Source organism: Ceratotherium simum, chromosome X (assembly GCF_057802395.1).
Source record: "Ceratotherium simum simum isolate JZ-2026a chromosome X, ASM5780239v1, whole genome shotgun sequence".
Lineage (NCBI taxonomy): Eukaryota > Metazoa > Chordata > Mammalia > Perissodactyla > Rhinocerotidae > Ceratotherium > Ceratotherium simum.
Window position 1 is genome coordinate 14,959,477 of NC_141940.1, and position 13,525 is coordinate 14,973,001.

The following is a 13,525-nucleotide window of genomic DNA, read 5'->3' on the forward strand; positions in this document are numbered from 1 at the left end:
GTGTGGTGGTGAAGGAAATGAACCCTTCCCCACTGATTGGCCATTTACATCTGCAATCACTTCTCCACAGTCATTTGTACTCACAAACAATTTCATAGAACACAAGTGTCCACAAAATTAGGAAACTCAACCTAGTTGAAATTTACATTATGAAGCACTGACATTTTTTATTTCAACTAAAATATCTCTTACTGATTTACATTGCTGTCATCTACAGTAAACCTTATCTTGAATAAGTACGGTTATCACTGGCACTCAGGACAGTTCCCATTAGTTATAAAAACGTCAAAAAATTGCCATTTAAAGATCATTGCTATATGCAAAACATCTAGTATCTTCTAATATTAGAAGTCTCAAGAAGGTACTGACTTCCATTGTTTGAGAAGGATTAATGGTGGGATTCCCTCAAGTTGACTCATGGAACTTTAGCTTCAGTAGATTTTTTTAAGGACTTAATTTTTTTAGAGCAGTTTTAGGTTCACAGTGAAATTGAAAGGAAAGCAGAGAGATTTTCCATATACATCTTGTGCTCACACATGCATAGCCTCCCCCATTTTCGACATTACTCACCAGAGTGATACATTCGTTACAATTGATAAACTTATATTGACACATTGCAATCACCCAAAGTCCATAGTTTACATTAGGGTTCACTCTTGGTGTTGTACATCCTATAGGTTTGGACAAATGTATGAGGACATGTATCCACCATTATAGTATCACACAGAGTATTTTCGCTACCCTAAAAATCCTCTGTGCTCTGCCTATTCATCCATCCCTCCAACCCCTGACACCCATTGATCTTTTTTGTGTGTGTGTGTGAGGAAGATCAGCCCTTAGCTAGCATCCATGCCAATCCTCCTCTTTTTGCTGAGGAAGACCGACCCTAAGCTAACATCTATTGCCAATCCTCCTCCATTTTTTTCCCTTTTTCTCCCCAAAGCCCCAGTAGATAGTTGTATGCCATAGTTGCACATCTTTCTAGTTGCTGTATGTGGGACGCCACCTCAGCATGGCCTGACAAGCGGTGCATCAGTGTGCGCCCGGGATCCGAACCCGGGCCGCCAGTAGCGGAGCAAGCGCACCTAACCGCTAAGCCACGGGGCCCGCCCCTCACAGATCTTTTTACTGTCTCCATAGTTTTGTCTTTTCCAGCAAACCATATAGATAAAAGCATAAAGTATGTAGCCTTCTCAGATTGGCTTCTTTCACTTAGTAATATGCATTTAAGGTTCCTCCATGTCTTTTCATGGCTCAATAGCTCATTTCTTTTAAGTGCTGAATAATATTCCATTGTCTGTATGTACCACAGTTTATTTATCCATTCAACTACTGAAGGACATCTTGGTTGCTTCCTAGTTTTGGCAATTATGAATAAAGCTGCTATAAACATTCATGAGCAGGTTTTTGTGTGGACATAAGTTTCAACTCCTTTGGGTAAATATCAAAGAGAGTGATTGCTGGATCATATGGCAAGAGTGTGTTTAGTCCTGTAAGAAAGTGCCAAACTGTCTTCCAAAGTGGCTGTGCCATTTTGCATTCTCACCAGCAATGTATGAAGCTTCCTGTTGCTCCACATCCTTACCAGCATTTGCTGTTGTCAGTGTTCCAGATTTTGGCCATTCTAATAGGTATGTAGTGGTATCTCATTGCTGTTTTAATCTGCATTTCCCTGATGACATATAATGTGAAAAATCTTTCTATATGCTTACTTGCCATCTGTGTATCTCCTTTAGTGATGTGACTGTTAGGATATTTGGCCCATTTTTTAACCAGTTTGTTTGTTTTCTTATTGTTGAGTTTTAAGAGTTCTTTGTATATTTTGGATAGCAGTCATTTATCAGGTGTGTCTTTTGCAAATATTGGCTCACAAACCAGTTTGTGGCTTGTCTTCTAAGTCTCTTGACATTATCTTTCACAGAACAGAAATTTTTAATTTTAACAACATTCAGCTTATCAATTATTTCTTTCATGGATCATGACTTTGGTGTTGTATCTAAAATGTCATAACCATACCCAAGGTCATCTAGGTATTATTCTGTAATCATCTACGAGTTTCATAATTTTTTGTTGTACATTTAGGTCTATGATCCATTTTGAGTTAATTATTGTGAAGGGTGTAAGGTCTGTGCTTAGATTTGCTTTTTGCATGTAGATGCCCAATTGTCCCAGCACCATTTGTTGAAAAGACTATATCTGCTCCATTATATTGCCTTTGCTCTTTTGTCAAAAATTAGTTGACTATATGTGTGGGGGTGTCTATTTCTGGGCTCTCTATTCTGTTCCATTGATCTATTTGTCTATTCTTTCACAAGTACTACACTGTCTGGGTTACTGTACCTTTGTAGTAAGTTTTGAAGTCAGGTAACGTCAATCCTCTGACTGTGTTCTTCTCCTTCAATATTGACTTGACTATTTGGGTCTTTTAGACTAAACTTTAGAATTAGTTTGTCAATATTCATAAAATCACTTTCTGGTATTTTATTTGGAATTACATTGATTCTATGGATCAAGTTGAGAAGAACTGACATCTTGACAATATTGAGTCTTTCTGTCCATGAACATGGAATATCTCTCCATTTATTCAGTTCTTTGATTTCTTCATCAGAGTTTATAGTGTACCTCATATAGATCTTACACATATTTTGTTAGATTTATACCTAAGTATTGCACTTTCTGGGGTGATAATGTAAACGGTATTGTATTTTGTAATGTCAAGTTCCACTTGTTCATTGCTGGCATATAGGAAAGCAATTGACTTTTGTATATTAACCTTGTATCCTGTAGCCTTGCTATAATCACTTATTAGTTCCAGGAGTATTTTTGTTGATTCTTTCAGAATTTCTACATAAACAATTATGTTGTCTGTGAAAAAAGATAGTTTTATTTTTTCATTCCCAATTTGTATACTTTTTATTTCCTTTTTTTCACCTTATTGCACTAGCAAGGACTTCCACTAAGATGCTGAAAACAATTGGTAAGAAGGGACACCCTTCCCTTGTATCTGATCTTAGTGAGAAAGCACTTAAGTGCTAAGTAGCACAGTCTAAGTAGATTTTCAAATTGAACAGTTCTCAAGGCTTAAATTGAATAGCCATTGGACTCTATGCTTTGGAGGACGGTTGAGTGAATTCTTATAGTATGTTTTCAGTAGAGTTTAGAGCTTAGCGTGAAATGTCATTGCTGAGCCAGGGAAATCAATGCCAGTATAATTGGTTTAATTTAATAATATTCTGAAATTCACAAAACCATAACTAGCATGTATCTGATATCTAGAATGTACCAGGTATCATGCAAGGCGCTTTAGACACATTCAGGCAGGTTAATTAAAGAGAGTCATTAGCAAAACAAATAATTACCTTAAATCACATTAGCATGTCACCAATTAGAGACATCAATAATACTGCCCTGGATTTACATCTTCCATTTCTTCTAACTAAGTGCTCTTCCGGAGATTCTTCCCAATGCCTTAGGCAACTTACAGTTTATAATTAATCATATTCTTCCTCACAGTATTCTTATATTAACTTGATTTTGACAGAGAGGAACCCAGATAAAAAGAAAAAAAAAGACAATTAGGTGACTTCCTCCTCCCATTCCTTCACACAACATATAGTCATTAGGTATCTACTGTGCGCCAGCCCAGATTAGCTGTCAGTGCAATGATTGCTATGATAGTGTTATGTAGAAGGCATATCATTTAGCACTAAATATTGTCTTCCACTCTGGCTGACCTACATGGCATATGACCAAACATAAGAAACAGTTTAAGCCAAATTTGGAATATCCTAATGAACGAGTCTGAACAAGGACATTTTTAGATAGAACTTCATGAGTAATGTGGAGAAGAGGTATTATAGTCAGCTCAGTGTGGAGAAATCGGCTGAAAGAAAGGCAAATGAGGAGTCAACACTGAGTCTTTCTTCCAATAAATTTAGTCACTTTAACTTTTCTCACATATTCTCTAGGAAGACTGCTTTTTATCCCTTTTACCTTGATAGTCTCTCCAGCTTTTCTACTTCCACGTTTTATATGAAGACCAACATGCTGAATGCCTGAGTATATCTAATAAAGTCCCTATTAATGTAGAATATAGGGCAGAAGAATGATGTCCTGGCTTTTGTACACCATAACTCTGTTTGCAAAACCCAGGCCCATACCAGCCCTTTAAACAATGGCCCTGTCTTGTTTCCGTTTATTCAAGGTGTGATTCAGAGTGATGGTTTCACCAGCCATTCCTCAGCAGGTATTCATGTGGTTTGGATTTGGGGAGCACATGGATTGCCCAGCACTGTCCCTGTTGAACATCAAACGTCAGCCTCTTTCTGACAGACCATTTTTCTAATTGGTCAAGGTCACCTTGGATTCTGCTCTTGCCTTGCAAGGAATTTTCAGCTTTTATTTGCCATACCTTCCAGCCCCATTTCCCAATGTGGTGTCTTCTGCAAATTTAGTAGGAATTCTCTTATTTTTCTCATTCCAGACCTTGCAGGGAAAAAAATAAAAGCTCTGGGACAAACCTATGTGGTCTCTGGGATATGTTGTCCCAGGTTCCTCCTGAAGCATTGTGTAGTGCCCTTGGAATAAGACTTATATAATAGTACAGCCCAGGCCTGATATCCCTAACTCATTAACGGAAATGCCTTGCAGATCCACAAAGCTTTAGTGAAGTCCAGATGTGTCCTACACTGATTGGTCTCCACTTTATTCAAGACCTGCAACTCAGTTGCAGAAGGAAATTAAATTGGTTTAACATGACTTGCTCATCATAAAGACAGTGCCTTGGAATCTTTTATTAGCAAATGGCTTGCTTGATTTTTTTTTCTATCATCTTTATGCATTAAAGTGGAAATGGCTCAAATGTAAGGAATAATTTTCTAACTGTTAGAGCTCTCCAGAGATGGAGTGGCTGCCTTGAGGAGGTGGTAAAGATGCCATCCCTGGAAGTACTCAAACAGAACACTAAGAGGAGATTCCTGCATTGGTTAGGACATTGGACAAGTGACTTCCGGTTTACTCTCAAAGCCAAGTTGCTGCAATTCTGCAATTGTTTTGTATTTTCCAGTAATATATTTTCCTTCATTTTTAAAAGATCACTTTTTCAATTGTTTCTTTTAAAAGACATTCTCAGGCTTATCCAAAACGGTGACTAAATTTTCTCTTTTTTTCTTATGTTCCACCCCTCAACAAGTACATTATAGGATTGCAAATGAGCAGAGGTTACTGATTGACTAAAAATTTGAAGATTTATCTTTAGCTTGGGAGTAAAGCAGACAAAAGGAAGCAATGGTTTTCCTTCCTTTTTCTAATCCTTACAGATTGAATGAATTAAAGTGGTAGGAGTTGACCTGTAAATGCAGAGTTCTAGGAACTCACAAAAGCTGCATAAATGACCAGTGAGATCTCTGAGCTTCCACATAGTTCTTTCTTGGAAGAGCATAGGACACTTGCTCATTCAAAGCCGTTTCAAGCACCGAGAAATAGCAAGTCACAAGCCTAATAAAATATAAGCCAAATTTGATCAAGTTATATTCTTCTCAGAGCTATGAGCTCAAGATAAATTAGATCTGTACTTTCTTTATTCCCTATAACAGCCTTAGGCGAAACATAGCACCCTCCGGATACACTGGCACCACTAAACCCCCTGACTCAATTAACATAGAGTGAGTTGCTAAGATCTCTAAATAACTGAAAACCGCACCAGATTTATGAAGCCGCACAATGGAATCATTGTTAATCTCCTCTTCTTCATGCACTGGAATACATTTAGAACTCATTCTTTGGAAATGAATGGAACTGAAGTGAAAAATATGAGTGTTGCACTGGAGCTAGCCTTTGCTCAATACCTACATCTTGTGACAGAAAAACATTACCTGTCAAGGGAGACCTAGATTGAGAGACTGCGAGTTCCTGTCATTTGAGCTGGGAAGAGCAAGACTGCGCGTGTTTGGACCACATATGTAATTCCTTACTAATGTCTACATCATGAAAAATGCTCTATTTCTTTACCTAAATAATCTTCCATCTAATATAATCCTCACTTATCTGGAGAAAGGAATAAGTTTTTATCGACTTTAGGCCAAATCCCAAGGTGAGCATTGTGCCACAATCAGCTAAGTTTTTGAGGGAAAACTATAAGTGTAATGGTGATGAAATGCCCTCTCCCCAAAATATATTTGGATCTCAATGTTCTTGTCTAGGAGAGCCTTAAATGCACATAAATATAAAGGTGGAGTTGTGTATTATAATATTTGACCCAAAAGACATAATATACTTTTCTGTATCTTTCACAAGGAAAGAAAAGAAAGTCAACATGATCTACCAGAGGCTTACCACCAAGGGAAGTCTGTCCAGCTGCCTAAAATCTTGAAGATTTGCCTTACTTGCTATGGAGGAGTGAAAGGGCAAGAAAAAGTGAAAAGGAGCAACAGAAAACCAGATGCAGAGTGACAGTTCTACCCTTCCCGTTCTACTTTAGAGGAAGAAAAGGAATTTGGGGAGAAAAATGGGAATTTTATTTTCATAGATCAGTTAAGTAGCTTCTGAGCATTTTCAAGCACATATTATTTTCCTATCTTGGTTTGAGTTTCCCTTACCAATGCAGACCTTGAAATAAGGATCCCAGTGCAAGTAGTCTGTTGGGAAGTGATCCCAGTAAGCATTGATAGGGAAGTGGGTGTGTGAGACAGCAAAGGAAAGGAAGTCAATAAAGTTTGTGCTATCAAGCCAGTTACCACTGTGGACAACTGGAGCTCAGTCCTTCTGGGGAACTCTAGGAGACGATGCAGAATACTCCAGAGTTATTCCAACTGAGGAACAGGGAAGCTGCAGTGTATATCCACTGACTCCCCATTTGTCATTGGTTTAGGGCTTCCAAGGGCATTAACTCTGTAGTACTTCTGGCTTGCACTGCCAGCAGGCTGAGCCTGATCCCTTGGCAAGGAAGAAAATTTTCAACTTATAGAGATGAACGCTGAGTAGACATGGGCAGGGCACTTACACTGATTCTATCATAAGACTCACCTTGGGATTTGTTATAAAGCCTATTAGCCTGTTGCTTTCTCAGTTAGATGGTGCGCTATTTAGGTAAAGAGATTGAGTAACTTTCAGGATGTTGACATTAATAAAGGATAAAATACGTGCTCTAATTTATCAGGCAAAAATGATAAGACTGAGGCTGTCCTACTTTGAGCACATCATGAGAAGGCAGGATTCTTTAGAAAAGACAATAATGCTGGGCAAAGTAGAAGGCAGCAGGAAAAGAGGAAGACCAAATATAAGATGGACTGACTCCATAAAGGAAGCCATGGGTATGAGTTTCCAGAAGCTGAGTAGGGCCGCTGAGGACAGGACATTGTGGATATCACTCATTCATAGGGTCGCCCGGAATTGAGCTGACTTGATGGCAAGTAACAACAACAAACTAATTTATTAACTAGTATGTTTAAATATATTGTATGTATTGTGCAATCACTCATTCAATATTTAATATGCAGTTAATCTGTGCCAGAACTTGTCCTAGACCTCAGGTCTAACAATTCTTGGATCAACAGCAAGGTCAGAAAGGCTGATGCAATTATCCCAGAACATGGCATCCTTCCTAGACAGTGACTACCATCTGAAGGCCATTCTCCCATTTAAGACGCTAATCACAGATCAACTTGTGTATCTCAACTTAGCCTAGTCCGAGCTTAACCCACTTATCCCCCTTTATTTCCCTCAAGATATAACCCACCCTGGCCTGTCAGGACCTCTCAAATTGTTCTCTTCTGTGGCCTCAACTAATAAAATAACAGGTAACATGTACTGAGAATTCACCATTGAAATACTATTTAAAGCATCTATATGTATTTACTTACTCAATCCTAACAATAGCACTACAAGGCAATAATGTTATTATTCTCATTTTACAGATGAGTAACTGAGGCAAAGACAGGTTAAGTAACCAGCCTAAGGTCTCCCAGTTTGTTGTAGAGCTGGAATTTGAAGCCAGGCAATTTGGTTCTAGAACACATGTCTTAACTTCTAAACTGTTGGAAATGTTGCTGTTTTATTTCCAGCTTCCTTGTTGATAGTGATTTAATTCTAAACCTACACTTGAGCATACATAAAAAAAAATAATAAAACAAAATACAGAAAAATATCAGTAACTGTGGAGGGGATTGGACTGAATTAATCAAAAGATTGAATTTGAGAGCATTAATTGTTTTGTCCCAATTTATAAAGAATAGGTTTAGTTCTTTCAATTGCATAAAATGAATGAAACTGGCTAATCAGTAGAAATACTTAGGAGATCTGCTTTACAGAGCAGATAAGAATGATTTATGCCCATTTCACTTATATATCTATATTTATGGACATTATAACTACTATATCCATGAATGAATAACGTTTTTTGGATGCCATGGGCACCCAAAGATGGGCGCAAGATGGCCCACTGTGTAGCAAGAGGAGGTTACATTGAAGTAGCAACCCCTGTTTTTTGTTGGGAAATTAATTATGGAGAAAATCCAACCCTCTGCTTTTTATCAAGTTCCCCTTGAAACCCCAGAGCCAGCTGGGCAAATAGCCAGAAGCATCCGCGACCAGTCTAAGTAAGGGGTACATAGCTAGGTCACAAGCTAAGCTCAGCTTTCCTCCATCTCCCTTTATTAGAAAAAGCTTTGAATATAAGCAAGAGTGAGTTCAATCCTGTTTCATCATTTACTGGATCTGTGTCTGTTTTCTTATCTTTGAAATGGGGATGATGATAAGACTGGCCTCATGGGGTTGTTATGAGGATTAAGTGAGCTGGTGTGGATAAAGTATACAATGCAGTGCCAGTAAGTTGTAATGTTTAATGACTATCATTGTGAAACCCTGATAGAGTGGTTAAATGTCCAAGCTCTAAAATCAGACTGTCTGGGATGCAATCATGGATCTGCCACTTACTAGCTGTGTTAGACAATTTACTTAAACTCATTGAGTCTCAATTTCCTTGCCTGAAAAATAGGTTTCATAATAGTTATTGTAAAGATGAAAGAAGAAAACATAGGTGAATGGACTAATATAATACCTGGCACCATGTAGGTGCCAATTTTAGAGTGTGTTTTTTTCTAATTTCGGTTTCTTCTCTCCCTTCACCTCAGCAAGGCAATTAACTTTGGCCATCTACCCTCACACCTCCCACTCCCAATTCAATAAAAGGGATACATACTTCTGGGGCATTTGCAGGATTGATATGGAGCAGTTTGGGGAGTGAGTGACTTAGACCCACAGATGGATTTCTAAATTCTACCATAGAGAAGCAATTCTATGTAGTGCTAAAAGCATAGAATCAGGGGCCACACTGCCTGGGTTTCTATCCTGGCCCTGCCACTGTATGACCATGAACAAGTTACTTAATCTCGCTGTGCCTCAGTTTCTTCAACTGTAAAATGGGGATAAAAAACAATACCTAAAGGATCGTGAGACTGCTATGCATCTCAATCACAAAAAACTAACAACCCAATTAAAAAATGGGCAAATGGTCTGAACAGACATTTCTGCAAAGAAGATATACAGATGGCCAACAGGCACATGAAAAGGTCTTCAACATCATTAACTATCAGGAAAACGCAAATCAAAACTACATTGAGATATCACCTCATTCCTGTCAGAATGGCTATAATTAACAAGACAGGAAACAACGAGTGTTGGAGAGGATGTGGAGAGAAGGTGACTCTCCTACACTGCTGGTGGGAGTGCAAACGGGTGCAGCCACTATGGAAAACAGTATGGAGATTCCTCAAAAAATTAAGAATAGAACTACCATACGATCCAGCTATCCTACTGCTGGGTATTTATCCAAAAACGTGAAAACACCAATGTGTAAAGATACATGCACCCCTGTGTTCATTGCATCATTATTCACAATAGCCAAGATTTGGAAGCAACCTAAATGCCCAACAAGGGACAAATGGATAAAGAAGATGTGGTATATATACACAATTGAATACTATTCAGCCATAAAAAATGATGAAATCCAGCCATTTGTGACAACATGGATGAATCTTGAGGGTATTATGCTAAGTGAAATAAGTCAGAGGGAGAAAGTCAAATACCATATGTTCTCACTCACAAGTAGAAGATAAAACAACAACAAACAATCACATAGAGAAAAAGGTTGGATTGGTGATTACCAGAGGGGAACGGGGAGGAGAGGAACGAAAGGGACAATTAGGCACATGTGTGTGGTGATGGATTGCAATTAGTCTTTGGGTGGTGAACATGATGTAATCTATACAGAAATCGAAATACAATGATGTACACCTGAAATGTAGATAATGTTATAAGCCAATATTACCACAATAAAAAAAGAGACTACTATGAACAATTGTATGCCAACCAATTGGATAATCTAGAAGAAATGGATAAATATGTCCCCAGGAAAATACAACTTGCCAAGACTGAATCAGGAAGAAATAGAAAATATGAACAGAACAATGAAGGGTAAGGAGATTGAATCAGTATTCAAAAAGCTCCAAACAAAGAAATCCCAGCACCAGATGGTTTCTCTGGTGAATTCTACCAAACATCTAAAGAAGAATTAACACCAGTCCTTCTCAAAATCTTCCAAAAAATTGAAGACGAGGGAACACCCAAAACTCATCTTACAAGGCCAGCATTACCCTGAGACCAAAACCAGATAAGGACACTGCAATAAAAGAAAACTACAGGTCAATATCTCTGATGAACATAGATGCAAAAATTCTCAGCAAAATATTAGCAAACCAAACTCAACATCACATTAAAAGGATCATACACCATGATCAAGTGGGATTTATCCCTGAGGTGCAAGGATGGTTCAACATGCAAATCAATAAATGTGATACACCACATTAATAGAATGAAAGATAAAAATCATATGATCATCTCAATAGATGCAGAAACAGCATTTGACAAAATACAAAATCCTTTCAAGATAAAAACTCAACAAATTGGTTATAGAAGGAATATATCTTAACACAATAAAGGTCATATACAACAAGCCCACAGTTAACATCATACGCAATGGTGAGAGGTTGAAAGCTTTTCTTCCAAGATCAGGAACAAGACAAGGGTGATCACTCTCACCACTCTTATTCAATGTAGTACTGGAAGTCCTGGCTAGAGCAATCATGCAAGACAAAGAAATACAAGGCATCCAAATTGGAAAGGAAGAAGTAAAATTGTGTTTATTTGCAGATAATATGATATTATATAGAGAAAATCCTAAAGACTCAACCAAAAAACTGTTAGAACTAATCAACGAATTCAGTAAAGTTATAGGATATAAAATCAATATACAGAAATCAGTTGCATTTCTATACTCTAACAATGAAATATCTGAAAAAGAAATAAAGAAAACAACCCCATTCACAATAGCAACAATAACAATAAAATTCTTAGGAATAAATTTAAACAAGGAGGTGAAAGATTTGTACACTGAAAACTACAAGACTCTGACAAAAGAAATTGAAGAAGGCACAAACAAATGGAAAGACAGTCCACGTTCATGGATCAAAAGAACGAATATTGTTAAAATGTCCATACTACTCAAAATGCATCTAAAAATTCAATGTAATTGCTATTCAAAATTCCAATGACGTTTTTCACAGAAATGGAACAAAACAATTCTAAATTTGTGTATGGAATCACAAAAGACTCTGATTAGCTAAAGCAATCCTGAGAAAGAAAAACAAAGCATCACACTTCCTAATTTCAAGCAACACTACAAAGCTATAGTAATCAAAACAGTATGGTACCAGCATAAAAATAGACATATAGACCAATGGAATGAAATGAAGAGACCAGAAATAACCCTCCCATTTACAGTCATCTAATATTTGACAAGGGAGCCAAGAATACTCAATAAGGAAAGGATAATCTCTTCAATAAATTGTGCTGGGAAAAGTGCATAACTACATGCAGAAAAAAAAGTTTCTGCACAGCAAAAGAAACAATCAGCAAGATGAAAAGGCAACTCACGGAATGGGAGAAAATATTTGCAAACCATATGTCAGATAAGGGGTTAATATCCAAAATATATAAAGAACTCATACAACTCAATAACAACAACAAAATCTTATTTTAAAATGGGCAGAAGATCTGAATAGACATTTTTCCAAAGAAGATATACAAATTGCCAACAGGTAGATGGAGAATTGTTCAACATCACTAATCATCAGGGAAATGCAAATCAAAACCGCAATGAGATCACTTCACACCTGTTAGAATGGCTGTCATCAGAAAGAGATAACAAGTGTTGTTGAAGATGGGGAGAAAAGGGAACTTTTGTGCACTGTTAGTGGGAATATAAATTGATGCAGCCACTATGGAAAAAATTATGGAGGTTTCTCAAAAAATTAAAAATCGAACTACCATGTGATCCAGCAATCCCACTTCAGGGTATATATCCAAAGGAAATGAAAACAGGATATCGAAGAGATATCTGCACCCCCATATTTATTGCTTACAGAGAAACTTTCTCTTCCAAAGGATATGAGGATAAATACCAAGACTACTATAAACCCACGATTCTAGGACAGAAAATAGAAAAAAAAGAAAATAGATGGATATCTGTAGATAAATAACAGCATCTAGAACCAGATATCAACCCTTTATATGTACATAGTGCTTTATAGTTTATAAACAGTTTCATATATATATATGTATATATATGAATGATGTATATATATATATATGATGGGATATTATTCAGCCATGAGAAAGAATGAAACCCTGCCATTGGTGACAACACGGATGGTCCTTGGAACATTATGCTAAGTGAAATACATCAGATAGAGAAAGACAAATACTGTATGATATCACTTACTTGCAGAATCTAACAAAAAAACAAACTCATAGAAACAGTGAGTAAAATACTGGTTACCACGGGGAGAGGCTCGTCAAAGGGTACAAACTTCCAGTTATAAGATGAAAAAGTTCTGGAAATCTAATGCACAGCATTGTGGTTATAGATAACAATACTGTACTATATACTTGAAAGTTGCTAAGGGAGTAGGTCTTAAATGTTCTTACCACAAAAAAGAAATGGTAATTATGTGATGTGATGGAGGTGTTAGCTAACACTGTGGGGGTAATCATATTGCTATATATAAGTGTATTAAATCAATACGTTGTACACTTTAAAGTTACACACCGTTATATGTCAATTATATCTCAATAAGGATGGAAAAAAATAAAGTTAAGGGAAGAGTTGGCAAAACAAACAAAACCTACATCATAGAGCCATTGTAAAGCAAGGTTTAAATGACAACACATGTGAAGTGCTTAGTACAAAACTTGGCACACACTAAGTGTTAGCCATTGTTATTACTTTAGAATAGGCTATGACACTTGACTATTAGAGAATAAAAGACAGTCATTGCGAGTGGTCAATTCATAGACTAGAAGGCTGTGTAACCTGTGTATGATTCACAAATGGGTATCTCCCACCCAAAGGTATTCTATGGCTAAAGCAGTCATGAATTAGGACTTACAGAACTGCAAGGGAGGTTAGAAG